Source organism: Nannospalax galili, unplaced genomic scaffold (genome assembly GCF_000622305.1).
Source record: "Nannospalax galili isolate Female #2095 unplaced genomic scaffold, S.galili_v1.0 scaffold513, whole genome shotgun sequence".
Lineage (NCBI taxonomy): Eukaryota > Metazoa > Chordata > Mammalia > Rodentia > Spalacidae > Nannospalax > Nannospalax galili.
The window spans coordinates 2,580,236-2,595,720 of NW_008334861.1; the positions used below are offsets into that span (position 1 = coordinate 2,580,236).

General features: G+C 45.5%; 1 pseudogene; it reads left to right on the top strand.

The window, feature by feature from the left end:
• The first annotated feature begins 10,921 nt into the window (after positions 1–10,921).
• Positions 10,922–15,104, top strand: LOC103731241 (annotated as a pseudogene).
• Positions 15,105–15,485: the final 381 nt, after the last annotated feature.

Genomic DNA, 15,485 nt, shown 5'->3' on the forward strand with positions numbered 1-15,485 from the left:
ACCTTGGGCTCCTTAATGAACTGTGACCTGGGTGATATAAGCCAAATAATCCCTTTTCTCCCCAAATTGGTACTGGTCAGAGTATTTTGTCACAGCAATGGAGAAACAAAGTAGCACAGAAATTGGTACCAGGATTGTGGGGTATTGCTATGACAGACCTGACCCAGTTGTTTTGGGGAGGATTGTGGAAGTGTTTGGAACTTTGGGCTGGAAAAGCCATTGAGTGCTCAGAGTTTGTTGCTGCAGAGCTTGGAACAGTCATGCTGAAAGAGTTGTCAACAATGGAGGCCTGGCTTGTGAAGCTTCAAAGGGAAGCAGAGACTATCAGGGCTGTTTGTGTGAGATTTTGAATTGAGAATCTGTGGGTTCTGCTCATCTGGGGCTGAAAAATTAGCTGTGATTAAGAAGAGACCAGACCCTGAAGTAAAACCTTTGCTTTACTGGGACAGTTGGTGCTGGTTAGCTGGGACTGAAAAATCAGCTATAACAAGAGACCAGCATCACTGTGGTGGAGTCTTCTGGGAGGTATTTCCTCAGGGTCAGCACACAGGAAGCAGGACTTGGTTATGTGTAAGAGTCTCCTGCATGGTTCTGGTGTTGAAAGCATGAAGGGGTCACAGAGAGCAGCTGAGGCTTGGCACCCTGAGAGGTCAGGAAAGGCCATAGGTCAAAGTGCAGCCTCAGTTGCAGTGAAGACCCCAGGATTGAAGGGGTCATGGAGAGAATCTGAGGCGTTGCACTCCAAGAGGCCAGAAGAGGCCACTGGTGAGGGTGCATCTTTTTGGAGATGCCAGGACCATGGGACGACCACCAAGGACAGCAGTAGGTGTGGAGTGGAGCTGGCCTGGGTCTCTGAGGTGTGTGTGTGCTGTGGATGGCAGAGTCAGAGAGGTAGAACTGCCAGAAAACCCTTTGGAGCCCAGAAGATCATTGAGTGAATCCCAGATGTCCAGCCTTGAGCTACTTTGCTGGACTTTGGTTTTGCTTAGGTGTACCCGATTCTTCCCTTTGAAATAAGACAGTACTTGTTTTGGATTTTACAGAAGCCCACCCATAGTTAAGAGACTTTTAAGTGTTTGGATTTTTTAAGGACTGTGGGGTTTTTAAGGTTGTACTGTCTTATGTTGTGATATTAATGTTAACATCATATCTTGGGGGGTTATGGTTTAATAGTGATGTGTTTGTGTGTCAAGTTGACAAGGGGTCAAGTGTGCTGGATAGCTTTAAAGTCAACTTGATACACTTGGGTTGAGGGAGTCTCAGTTGGGGAATTGCCTCCATAGGACTGGCCTGTGGCCATGCCTGTGGGGCATCTTCTTGATTGTTGAGTGATGTGGGAGGGCCCAGCCCACTGTGGGTGGTGCCACCCCTGCGCAGGTGGGCCTGTGTTGCATAAGAAAGCAGGCTGAGCAGGGAACAGGAGAGCAAGCCAGTAAGCAGTATTCCTCCATGGCCTGTGCTCCAGCTCCTGCCTCCAGGTTCCTGCCCTGAGTTCCTACCTTGGGCTTCCAGATGAACTGTGACCCGGGAGATGTAAGATAAATAAACCCTTTCCTCCCTAACTTGGTACTGGTCAGAGTATTCTGTCACAGCAATGGAGAAACAAACTATGACACTGCTTTTGCAGAGAACCCAGGTTCTGTTCCCAGCACCGAAATGGTGACACATTACTGCATGCCCTGTAACTCCAGTTTTAGAGGATTTGATCTGATGCTGGTTTCTAGCCTCTGTGGTCACTGCAAACATGTGCTGTACTTACATGCAGGGAAATATTCATAATAAAATAAATACAAATAAATATTTGAAAAAATAAATTACTGTGATATATGTCATAGAAGAATCATAAAACTGTAACATGTTTCTTGCAATGACACAAGTGAACAAAGACTGTGGAAGAAAGAGCTGTGATAGTATCAATTTCCCTCATCATAATTATAGCTCTGGGTAAAGTCACCAAGGTGCCAATTCCTGTTTTGAAGGAGACCCACAGCCATGAATGAATCCTGAAAGCAAAATCTCATTTAGTACTTAGCTTTACCTGGAACAGTGACTCCTACTAGGAAAATGCCTAAGATGTTTACAGGTGTAAGCCCCAAATTTGAAACCCCAGTACAGAAAGAAGGACATCATTTTCAATTTCCCCCATGCACAAGATGTTTTATAAGCATGTGCAGCAGACCTTTAAGTATTGCTTGGATAACTCCTTAAGTTCTTCAATTTTCTGAGTCTGAGCAATTCGAAATTGTTGAAAAAGGTTTTGTTGCTCCTCCAGTAAGCTCTATAAATATAAAAAAAATGTAAAAGATTTTCAGTGAAAATGGAAAGCTCATCAAAAAATCTCTATTTTATATTTAAATACAATTATTTGAAATAAACAGTTTTGATATTTTCTCATTTAACAAACATGGTGATGAAGTTCACATAATTTCTCTTCCACCAAACTATACAAGTCTATAAAAATGTTTCCCAGTCACTTAATTTCAAGTATTTCTGTCTCAACAGAAACTAAATCATACATATTAGTTCCTCAAGAGTTGAAAACCTACCCATCAGAGGTCTCAGAATTGAGTTCACCTTCTGACCCTATAGAAATTATCTTGACAGGTCCCTGTTGTTTGCCACTGGCTTACATAGGAATTCTCTACATTTTGTCCTATCTAATAAATGCAGTCTACATGACAGTATTAATAGTAAAGGATTCTACAAGAATCTTGTGGCGGATGGTGTCCTGAACCAATTCAATATACTTATATAGAAGAAACTTTTGAAACATCCCCATTAGACAGGAACTCTTAGCATCTCTCCTTTCCTTCATAAGGAAACTGAGGCATGCAGATAAATTACTTTCCTATGGCCTCACAGATAGCAACTGGCTGGATTATGGCTGCACGCCAATCAGTGGGGTTCCAGAGACCACTCCGTTGACCAGTGGCCCACTCTGCACCTCCCTCATCATCCAGTCTCTACTTCCCAAGCTTTGGAGGTCTCAGTCTTCAGTAGGGGACACAGTCCTCCATCAGCATGAGAGAGACCCTCAGTGCAGCACTACTGAGTTTCCAACACCTGTCTCCACATGACCTCATTCTCATCTCCAGACTAAATATGAGGAGTGAGTCAGCGGATGTCGGTCAAAGCGTGAAGCCCTGCCCCTTTCTCCTCTGAGACTGGACTGGTCTGAACCCCAAACTCTCAAGGCCAGCTCTCCGCCTGCTCTGAAAGAGCCACGCTGACGTCTGTCACCCTGCGTTCATGACCACAGTGCCATAAGGCTACAGTGCCCCCTCCCCATGATTGGAATCTGCACCGTGTGGATCCTAAGGGCCCCCTGTGAGGATACAATGCCACGCCTTCTCCTCCACCCTCCAGAAGCATCTGCTCTGCTCCCCACGCTGCCTGCGACCCACAGCCCTGTCATCTCACCACAGCATCAGAAGCAAGCCAGAGAGGACAGCCAGTCTCTCCCCAGCCTATCCCACCACCCTCCATGTTCCTGTAAGCTCAGGTCCTCCACCTTCCCTTCTGAACTGCTCCACGAGCCCCTGCTACTGCAGACTTTGACACCACAGGTTCCTCTAAGCCAGGCCTGATACTCACAGCCAGTTTTTCTCTTTGTTTCTTCACTTGCTCAGCATCCATATTCCACATCACAATCAAGCTCAAAAACTCCCGAGAATATTTTTGATAGAACTTCTGTCTGTAAAATATGATGGGGATACCCCAATTTCCCATCACAACACGAAGTCCATTCAAAGCTCAGTTTATTTTGCCCTGGCTGACACTATCAATGGAGAATGAAGACACTATTTAAATGGCCCTTAAAATAGTCTGAGAATAAAAAGGGAAATAAAGTGGGAATGTTTGGTCTAACACAAATGATATTTTTTCCTCCCTGGTTCAGAAAGAAGTCAATTCACAGACCTTAGCTCTAGAAAACAGAGGAAGACTTTTTATCAGTACTCCACCAGCATTCATCTTAAGGACAGGAAGGAGCTTTTCCTTTATTTCCTCTTTCTGAGGAAGAGATTCATGGTGGATGGCACATCCACTCTCATCAGAGGATTCCAAGTGGACTGGTCCATCGTTCCCCACTTTGTCTCAGTGAGCACTGTATGCAGCAATGGTGAGCAGTCCTCAGTAAGTGTAGACATTACTCTTGCTCTAACATTTACCTTTTTCCACAGGACCGAGCATTTCCTATACATCAGATACTAGGAGATATTCAACTTTAACCCAGCCAGCACATTCGTGGGACCGACACAAATTTCCTTGTAGTAAGTACACTGAAATATAATTTCAAGGTCCTCTTTATTAACTCCTAGGAAATACTGCTCAATTTGTTTATAATGTGAAGGTATTGGACAAAAGGAAAAAAATTATATAGAAAACCCATGCCAAATGAATTTTTCATTGGAGGTTTCAACAAACAGAAAGTTATCAATGCTTCCTTGATGTCTTATGTGCTCAGGAATGCTAACAATTTTCCCAAGATTGTGATGTCAAAATAAGAATAGCCAAGAACCATACCTTTCCTCGACGCAAAGTCTTACGAACTGGTCCATTTTCCGCTCGAAAGTCTTGACAGTAGCATTGATACTCAGTTCAGTCTCCTGAAGAAGAGTCTCACTGGGTCCTTTAATGAAATTTTATCCTCATAAGCATTCATTGTTATGTCAATGTGGTTAAATCACTCAACTGTTGTTAGAAAAATCCTTAGTATCAAGCAATAGGCATCATTTCTTTAAAAATCAAGATAATTTGGTTCCTTCCTGTCCATGAAACTTTAGAGTAGCCATTCCCTCGATTTGAAAACCGATACTTGTTCTTTAGAGTTTACACTAAACTGTAAGTCGTAGCCTAGGATATTTACCAAGACTTACACAAAAAGGATTTCAAAGGAATTGCTTGCTTTCTTTACGAGGAGTCATTTCTAAAGTCTAAAGTGAGTGTATCCTCCAGTTCAAGCCACATTAAGAAGCTTTGTTGGACAGCTTTATGTAAAGCACAAAAATATTCCATTTAAAGTTGTAAAAAGGCTCAGCAATTATTGTTTAGCAAGATGAATGCATTACATTTCACATGTCCACTGAGTATTCAGACAAATTTGACAAAATGAAAAAGACCTTGAACCACATAAGGAACAAAATAAAATTAGTTTTAGTTAACTTTTCTGTGGTATTGTGAATGGAACCCAGGGTCTTGAGCATCCTAAGCAAGTGGTCTCCCACTCAGATATATTCCCCACCGTATTACTGGATGATTTCTAAATACGACTATAGCAGACCCAAAACTTTAAAGATGCCTCTGACTTCTTCTGAGTTTGAGCTTTACTACAGTCCCTGTGACCACTACCTGGCACAGCAATTTAAAATAGGACACATTCTGATCATATAACGTTCACAGGCTAACAATGTTGACTTTAGCTCCCCAATGCATGTGCGATTTATACAACCTAAAGTGCAGGGAGCTCCTTCACAGGAGATGGTCCTTAGTACCCTACCACACAAAGAAGAAATGTGACAAGCATTCAAACTGTATGAAATGAAAAAACAGATATGTCACTTACTTTGGGACAAAATCTTGAATACAGATAATTTCATCAAACTTTCTGAGATCTCACAGTGCATACTTAAAGAAAAACATTTTGTTGGTATGGTGGCACACTCCTCTTTAAATATTTTTTTTCTGTGTATAAGTCTATTGCCTGCATGTGTGTAAGTGCACCCATGTTGTACAGTGCCTAAGGAGGTCATAAGAGGGCATCGAATCCCCTAGAACTAGAGTTACAATGATTGTTAGCCACCACGTGGGTGCTGAGAATTGAATGCACGTCCTCTGCAAAATCATTCAGTGCTCTTAAGCACTGAGCCATCTCTCCAACCCCAGCATACACCTTTTAATCACAGCACTCCCAAGGCAAAGGCAGGCAGAACTCTGTGATTTTGAGACCTGCCTGTTCTACACAGCACATTCTAGGCAGGGAGAACGAAAGTGAGACCCTGTCTCAAAAAGAAAATCACCACCTGCAAGTACAATACTCTTTCCACCAAGAGTTAAAATGGGATGTGAGAAAGTCCCTAAAGTGAATTAATAAACGGCATTGTGCCATCAAGGAGCATATGGAACAGGGCATGGAACACGCTTCCTTCTCTGTGGAGGAACACTTACTGGCACTGCAGATCTTTGATTTCAAAGGAATTTCTTAAACTACCAGTGTCTCCTAAGTCACACCTGAACATTTCACCAGTGTTTTCTCTACTTCTATGCTGAAAGAAGCCTCACAGGCTTTTTAATTCAGTATAGGTAGAACATCATGTTTCTTGTGTGCAGAACTGTCCTATGGCACACATTTTGCAAAGAATACATAGTACAAACTGGCCATGGTGCTCATGCCTTGGTCCCACTGCTTGTGAGGCAGAAGCAGCTGGATCTGATACTGAGGCCAGCCTGATCTCCACAGCAAGTTCCAGGACAGCTGGGGCTATAGGGAGACCCTGCTGCAAAAATACACACAAAAAATACATGGTACAAGAACAGAAATTTACTTTTTTGAAGTACATTATCAGCAGCAAAAATTACCTGGCATGGGTTCTTGTGTTTCTGACGGACCTTCCTCAGCAGTGGTATCAGGATTCCTTGCTACATTATACAGAAAAAAGAAAAAAGGAAATATTTTCAAATTAAGTGTGCCTTTTTGATCACTTTGTGGAGAAATACGTTCAAGAGCTTTTAGAACATTCATTGAATCACATCTGTATAGATGACATGGAAACAAAGGGGGGCTTTGAGAACAATTATGCCAGCACATGGATAAGGCCTCCAGGTTCAAATGCATTGTAAACAATGTCTTTATTGATTTTTTTTTGGGGGGGGGCAAAGTCTCTGGTAACTCCAGCTGGCCTAGACCCTGCTATGTAGAGCATGCTGACTTTGGTCTCTCAGAGATCTGGTTGCCTCTGCCTCTGGAGTGCTGGGATTAAGTGTGCACAATACCCAGCATTTAAACCATAAGATGTGTTGGAAGTAGCATCTGCACAGCCCAGCAGGAGAGGTTCTATGATCCTTGCAGCTCGGATGTAGGGTAGGAACACCAAACAGCAAACCAAAGGCCCACAAACACACTTGAATCATCTATTAACATATGGGTGACACAGTCCTTTGGGACAGGCAGAGCTTCACAGGCATTCTCTCCTGTTTTTGAGACTGAGTCTCATGTAGCCTAGGCTGGCCTTGAAGTTGACTTGAACTTCTGCTCTTCTGGCTTGCACCTCCCCTTGTTAGGCTTACAGGCTTGGGGCATCACAACAGGCCTTAAGCAGTGCTGGGGACTGAACCCAGGGCTTCATGCATTGCAAGATAAGAATGCTATCAATCCAGCTACATCCTCAGCCAAACCCTGTGTGTACCTGGGGTCTTTTCACATGGCTTCTGTGAGTCCTCAGATGGGGCAGGATCCACCTTTGGGCACCTGCGAGGTCTACCCCGGGGCTTCACAGCCTTGGGAGGCATGACTGTGGTCTTCCTGTGCAAGACAGGGTCCCGAACATGGTGGAATAAAGACGTGACAAAGAGGTAAGTGAGAGGACGGGAATAGGCACCATGTTTTCAAGGAGTGGGGCTTGGTGCTCTCACACTTGTGCAGGAGAAGGGCCAGCCCAGGTAGAAGACCACAGTGTCTCCTGCCCTGCTCATTCAGACCAATCCTTCCTTTGTCCATAGCTAATACGAATCTTCCCGTACAGGCACCCCTGAACCTCAGTCATGTCTCCTGAGTCCCAAGTGAAACAAGGCAAGGTCCCAACCCCCTCATCATCACGTGACCTGGTGCTGGTGTCTGGGCCAAAGGACCATCTCAGCAAGGGCTGACTCCATCCCTGAGGCCATGTGCTGGGAAATGAACTGCTTCTGCCTCTGGGGTGAACACTTGGGTGAGAGTCCTGCCCACTCACCAAATGGACTCCCCAGAAAACCTCAGGGCACCCAGCTGTCCAGGTAAGATTAGGAGAGGGATCAAGAGACATGGCTGGTACCCACTCTGTCTACCACCCTCTGGTACCCACCCCCTCCACCACCCTCCACACTCTCCAGCTTGGCTTTCCCCAAACGTAAAGCCGTTGGGTCCTGTCCTCTTCCCCGACCACCTTCACTGGTCTCATCCAGTCCCAGGCTGAAGCCAGGCTCCCCATTATCAGCTCACAGGCCTTCCGAGAACTCCTAACAAGACCACATCTTTCCCCGCAAGATTCTTAGATCCTCCTTGAACCCCCACTCCCCTCACCTTGAACCCCCCCTCCCCCAACCTTGAACCCCCTTCCTCCGCGCCGGAGCCTCACCACGAGGTCTGCTACTGCCACTCCGCTCAGTAGGCCTCACCACGAGGTCTGCTACTGCCACTCCGCTCAGTAGGTGACTAGGCCTCACCACGCCCGACTCCTAGCTTCCGTTTCCTCTCACCTGAAGAGCCTCCTCTTTCCTCCACGTAAGCCGCTCTGATAGGCTAGAACAATGCTCATGCGCGCGCCTGAAGCCAACAGATTCCACACGCTCAAACGCAGACCACGCTTCCCAGCACTGCGCATGCGCACTTTAGCCTTGTCAGTCTCTTAATAGGAGACCATCTGTCACGGGCTTTCACAGCTTCTCTACTTGCTATAAACAAGATCTAGGGACAAAGGAATACGGGACCTGCCCAAGGCCCACCCCCACCTCAGTCAGTAATGACATGTGGGCAGCAATTGCTGTCCCCTCCAATCTCCTTCAATCCACACTTCCTAACAGAGGAAGAGCTCTGCCCTTGGTCTTTATGTCTTAAAAGTGCCTTTCCTTTGGAGGGATGTGGAAACAGACTCGCTTGAATCTGGATATGGGATTGCCCCATGTCTGTGCCCTGTCCCTCCCGTGCTCCCTGCCTGTATGGCACCAGCACTAATATTTTAATGTAACACCTATTTCCCCACCACCACATCTGCCTTTGTCCAACTTTGCATCCCCAGGAGACACCCTGCTTTGCTTCACTTCGAGACTACTCAGGTGTACCCACTTCTGTCCTATGTCACTCTTGATATCCTCAGATTACTCATGGTTTCCTATCTGTGGAAATCTCATTTCTGTTCTGGTTCCTTCTTCCTGGGTAGTGATGCCATCAGTAGTTTATCATCTAGCTCATGTGATAGACATTTTACAGAGCATAAACCAGTGGAACTTTTAGATTTTGCAATGTGGATGGATTGATCTCCTTCAATTTGATAAGTTGCTTGCCTCTCAAATTGGAAGAAGTGTTTTCTATATTAATCTTTATGGTTGCTATGTCTTGTGCTTTATTTAATAAATTTGTCCTCACTCAGATCATAAATATCTCTATTTTTCTAATCAACGTTTTCAGTTCTTGTTCGCATTTTCAATTTTCTGATCCTGTACAACTGATTTTGTGCCTGGTGTTTTGTAGGAAACCAATTGCTGTTTTTCTTTCCCATGTGGAACTTCAGTCTTCCAACCTCATTACTCAAAGATGTGCGCATTAACACTATTAACACATTCAGGGTTTTTGGAGTTGTTTCTGTGTGTATAATATATGTGTGTGCATGTGTATGTGTGTATGACACTTGTTCATATTGTGGGGGACATACATGAGCCACAGAATGCATGTGGAAGTCAGACGAAAATCTTAGATGTCTGTCTTTGCCTTTCATCTTGTATGAGTCAGGGTCTCTTTCTTTTCCGTGGTGCATGTGATGGCTAATCCTGGGTATCAACTTGACTGGATCTGGGATTAACTGAAATGAGAGAGATCTTCTTAATTGGATCATCTGAAGCCGGAAGACACACCCTAAATGTGGGTGTTACCTTCTGATAACAGCCCATATAAAAGGCCATGGCAGAGGAGAACACCTGGCTTCTTGCTGCTTGCCTTCTCTCTCGCTGGTGAGTTTGTCTTGCTGCTGTAGACTGAAGACTAGCTGATCTTTTGGAATTTTTCAGACCTTCAGCGCCAGATTGGGACTACTGAGACATCCAGCCTTGTGGACTGAGCGACTATGGATTCTCAGCCTCTTCAGTGTGGTGCAGCCATTGTTGAACTTCGGACCCTATCTTGTGAGCTAAGCTGATAAATCTCTATACATATATATTCATTCTACCAGTTCTGTTTCTTTGGAGAACTCTGACTAATACAGTGCATATGCCAGGCTGGATGGCCATGACCCTCCAGGAATTTTCCAGTCTCCTCCTACCATCTTGTCACAGTGTGCTGGGATTACACATGCATGTGCTATGATGCCTATCTTTACATGAGTCTTGAGGATTGGAACTAAGTTTCTCATACTTGTGTAGCAAGCCCTCTGCCCACTGAACTGTCTCTCCAGCCAATGTTTAGTTCCTTTTTAAAAATTTCTCCATTGAACCTACTGATATGAAATGCTACTTGAAATATCCGGGTATTCATCAGTTTACTTCTGGAGCTTTTGTTAGCGTATGTGTTTTTTGCATTTCAAGGACTGTAGAGATGAGCTTCTGGAGGCTTTGAGGTACAATATGATGTCTTTTATAAAAATTAAGATGATATATTTTTTAAGTAATTGAACACATGCCTTGTTCATATTTAGCCCATTACCCCACTTCTATCCACTAATTCCCTGTGCCCTTTTTGTCCCCCATAGTCCTGCTTCTGTTTTCATGTCACTTGTATTCCATAACCCGTTTCCCCTACTCTTCCTCTTAAGACCTTTTCTTTGCCTTGAACAGTGACTTTTCTCATTTCAGAATGTATACATGTGCATATGCATGCATGCACACACAGACGGACGACATACAGATGGACACACACAGAGATAGAATTATGCAAATATAAATCTAGGTTCTACGTCCTACATGTGAGAAAAATACTTGATGTTTGTCTTTCTGAATCTAGTTTACTTTGTTTAGCATAATGATTTCCAGTTTGATCCAGTTACCAGTAAGTGTCATTATTTTACTTTTACCTCATAGTTAGCCAAAATTCCATTGTATACTTTTAACATATTTTTATACATTCAACTGTTGATGGACATATCAATTTATCCCATTTTTCAGCTGCTATGATTAGTGCACCAATAAATATTTATGCCCTAGTATGGCTATGGTGGTAGGACTTAAAGTCCTTTAGGTTTATACCCAGGTGTGGTATGGCTAGGTGCTAATTAGAGGTTTGTTGTTGTTGTTGTTTTAGAAATATCCATACCAACTGTCACAGTGGCTGCACCAGTTTAAATCCTGACCAACAGTGCATAGGAGTTTCTCTTTCTCCACATCTTTGCCATCGTATGATGTTTTCTTTCCCCCTTTTCTTCAGGTGAAATATCCTTTAGAAACACCAAGAATGCACAGCAAGAGAAGCTGGGATAGCAGATCCTACAGTAACCCAGAGAGCAAAGAAAATTCCTTCCTTTTATATACTTTAAATGGGAGGGGTCTTTGACTACGGATAAGGCCTTACTATGAGGTGAATGAGCTTTGGGGCTGCTCTATGCTAGGAGCTTACCAAGGGTACTACATAGGATACAAGGCCAGTAATCAGATTGCCTTGAACCTTGCTGAGAGGACGCTGATCCCATTGTTTTGCCACATCTAGGAGCCTATGTGCTGTACCTGGTATGGGAGAGAACCTGGAAAGGGGTGTGGCTAATGTGCTCTATAACACCAGCATCTGTGATCTGACATGCCAGCTTTTTTGCTTATTTAAGAATTGAACTGGTAAAAGAAAGGAGCCAGGGCTCCTCCCAAGCGCATGTGACCCCTGAGGAACAGATCCTCAAACGACCTTACAGAGCAAAAATAAATTGGTTAATCTGGGACATCTGTATGGTCTTACACACCCAGGAGGAAAGTATAACCAAAGATTAAAGTGATCAGTGTAGTTCTTTAAGAGTCTATGTGTATACCAAGAAACAATGCCAGACAGGAGATACCTTCCTATGAATTGTTGGCCAGGGTGGACCAAGAGACTCCCAGACAGTAACCCAGCATAGAACTGGGAAAATGAACAGCAGGCCCCAATCTAATCTAAAGGAATGTTGGCAACTGATTGCTGCTAAATGAGGAAGAGCTGATCATCCTAAAACAAGGAACTCTAGATAGGCTGACTAGACTCAGAGGATGGACTAGCACTGGGTCATGGCTGGGGGCACTGACAACACAGTGGACAGTAACAGGGATGACAGAGTATATGGGCTCCAGTGGGGGGCAGGGAGAGGGGAGGCTATTGGAGGGTGCCATTTGGGATGCAGGTATAAAGATAAGATTGTTTGGGGTGTTCTGTATGAAATACAAAAAAAATCAATAAAATTTTAAAATGTCTTAAAAAAAAAAAAAGACTCGAGTACACCCTGCCACCTGGAATGGGAACCATGTTACTACAAACCCAGGACAACTGGGGCCAAATGAGAAGCCCTATCTGGGGCCAAGACCCTCTCACCAGCCTCATACTCTTGGCCATGTGATAGACACCTAAGTGATGAGACCACCTATCCCCTCAAAGCAGTGGATTAAACAGTCAAGTTTCCTACCTCATGGAGCTCCTTCCTCAGGGTATATGCAGCCACCCTGTAAGTCTCCTGTACATCAGTTGCAGTCACCTCCATCTCCAGTGCCAAGTCCTCTATTTGGGGGACCCTCCCAGTCCCTACGGGGGATACAAGGAGGGGATTCCACAATGGACAGTCCTGAGATGATTGCCATGCAGCCGCTGTCCTTCTGAATCTGTGCCCCGGGTTTGCCTTACCACCCCCGCCAGCCCACTCCCCCACAGCTACCTGGTCCCTTTCCACAGGTAGCTCATTCAGCATCAGTCACTGTGTCAGCCCCTAAGCCTACTTTGGGCAACCTTGGGAGGACACAGGATATCAGTGAAACTCAAGAGCCTGGGAATGACCCAGCAGAGCCCTTACCTGGACTTGAAGAGAAACCAACAAACATTTGTGCTTCAGAGGAGTATACCTTAAACAGCTACCTCACCCTAAACCATCCCTGCAAGCCAACTGTACCAGGCAGAGCTTACCACAAGAAAGGGAAATGGAAGGCCCAGAGCTCCAAAGCGATGCTTTAGAAATTGCAGACAGTTTTAAAACATCAAAGAGCAAGAACAACAGGCCTTTGGACAGGAGCTTCACCAGCCCAGGTGTGCAAAGCTGTATGAGAGACCTTCTCTGTGGTGGCAGACAGAGGGAGTCTGTGAAAATGCAGTTGTTGGTGAAGTATCTTCTTGTAGGTCAGAGGGGAAGGGCCTTGGTGGCAGTGCTTCAGAAAAGCCACTCTGCCCCAGAGGTAAAACATTGCAGGAGACCATGCCCTGTACAGGACAGAATGCAGCTACACCTCCTGGCACAGACCCCAGTTTGATGGCCGGCACTGTGAACAAGTTTTCCCCCTTGTACATGCCTGGCCTAGAAAACTTTAGTTCATATACACATGACCACAAGGCTGGCCCCTATGATAGGAGGAAAGTCCCCAGGATCACATCCTCAGCCCTTCTCCCCCAGGGGCTTCCAGGCTAACAGTCCTCATCCTGGAGTCTTTCCCTGCCACTGCTCCCAATAGGGAGTGAGACATCCCTACCAACCACCCTGTCAACCCTCTTACCACCCTTACCAGCGAACTCCTTATTAAACATGTCCACAGGACTTTTATGATGGGTAGAGAACTCTCCCTCCCCAGGAAAGCTCAAGTGGACCCCCAGGGAATCACCCTCCAACTCCACAGCCCGTCTTCCCGGATAAGAATGTCACAGCTAATCTACAATGTCGCGAGCCGGGACTCTGTCCAGCAGAGTCCTGGAAAGACGACACAGACACCAAGGTGAGGTTCAAGCTTCTGTTTCTCTTTCTTCCTTTATTCTCTCTTATTCTCTCTCATATTCTCTTCACTATGATGCTGTCTCCCTGTTGCTGTGTCCTTATGATGCTGTGTTTTATGATGCTGTCTCTCTGTCTCCTCTGTCTGTGTCTCTGTCTCTCTTTTCTATTACACACTTCAGCTCTTTATATAGCGTTTCCAACAGCCCTCCCCCCAGCCGGTACCAATCAGGGCTCACACACGTGCAGCGGCCAGGCAGAGTGTAGCCCATAGGCACGTAGCAAGATCATCAGGCTGGCAGCACCTGTTTTGGGGCTCACCATACTTCAGAGTTGGGGTAAACAAGCGGGATTCACGAGCCTTGGCAATCAGCCAAGAGTTGAAGTAAACAGCACGAGGTTTGGCAGCCAGCCAGGGCTCCATCTTTGGCTGGCTCGGCTGTGCTCGCTTCCCACACTACAAGGCTGTGAGACACTAAATGCTGCCTTAACATCCCCAACTCAGAGGGATGCAGTGGCTGCTAAAGTTGTCCCAACGGATGGACAGAATCCTGGTCCAGAGGATGAAAAGATGGATGAATCTATGTAAAGGCCAGAGAATCCCCAAGAATTTCTAGATCTGGATAACCATAATGCAGCTACCAAGCGGCAGAGTATGCTATCGGCCAGTGACAGTCTTTATGGAACTCCTCTACCTCTGAGATCAGGAATGGGTTTTGGTTCTCCTGCTTTCCCACCCCACAGTGTGATGCTGCAAACAGGACCTCCTTACACTTATCAGAGGCCAGCCAGTCATTTTCATCCCAGGGCCTACCCATCACCTATGGCTGCCCACCCACCTCCCCATCCAGTGGCCTCCCAGCCCAATGGCCTCTCTGCAGAGGGCACCATCTACTGCAGTCAGGTAGAGGACCTAGGTCACTTTCAAGCTGTAATGATGGAGCAGATTGGCACTGGAAGTGGAATAAGAGGCCTTTTCCAGGAGATATAAAGACCATAAGGACCTTCAGGAATCAGCCTGCCTCAGGTGTTGGGATTATAGACATACACCACCTGGCCTGACCTGAAAAGATTATTGATACTGCAAACTCAAGGACTACAGTTTGAGAGTTGTAGGCAGAGGTCAGTGTGCATTGCTACCTAGTTAATTGGGTACTGACCAAGAATGCACATGCATCCAATCCAGTCACGGTCCTTGTTCCCAAAGACCCCAGCACCTGCAGCATCCCCAGAAGAGCTGCCTCCACATAAGCCCTCAAAATGCTTCCTCTGGATCAGAGCTAGTCTAAGGAGGAAGTAACCCCCAGAGAAATGGAAAGCTGCAGGTGGAGTCAGAACATGAGGACTTAGGGGAGTGATCTTTGTCCATCTCTATTCCTGACACCCTGCTCCACATCCTCACTGTGAATCAAGCCACCAGGAGCTGGAACTATCCTTGGCCTTAGATGCATACTCTGCAGATGACTAGCCCACAGCCTGTGGAGGGCCCATGGCAGGGGTCAACCGCACAGCTGACAGACAGTGAGAGCAAGTGTACCTGGAGTCCCTATTGCCTTCTCCAGATCCCAAGACTCTTGTTCAGAGAAAGTCACTTTAAACTTGGGTGGAGGGTACATGTAAGCCTGGAGTGGTGCTCTTAAACTTTCATGAGCAGTTAATCTCAGG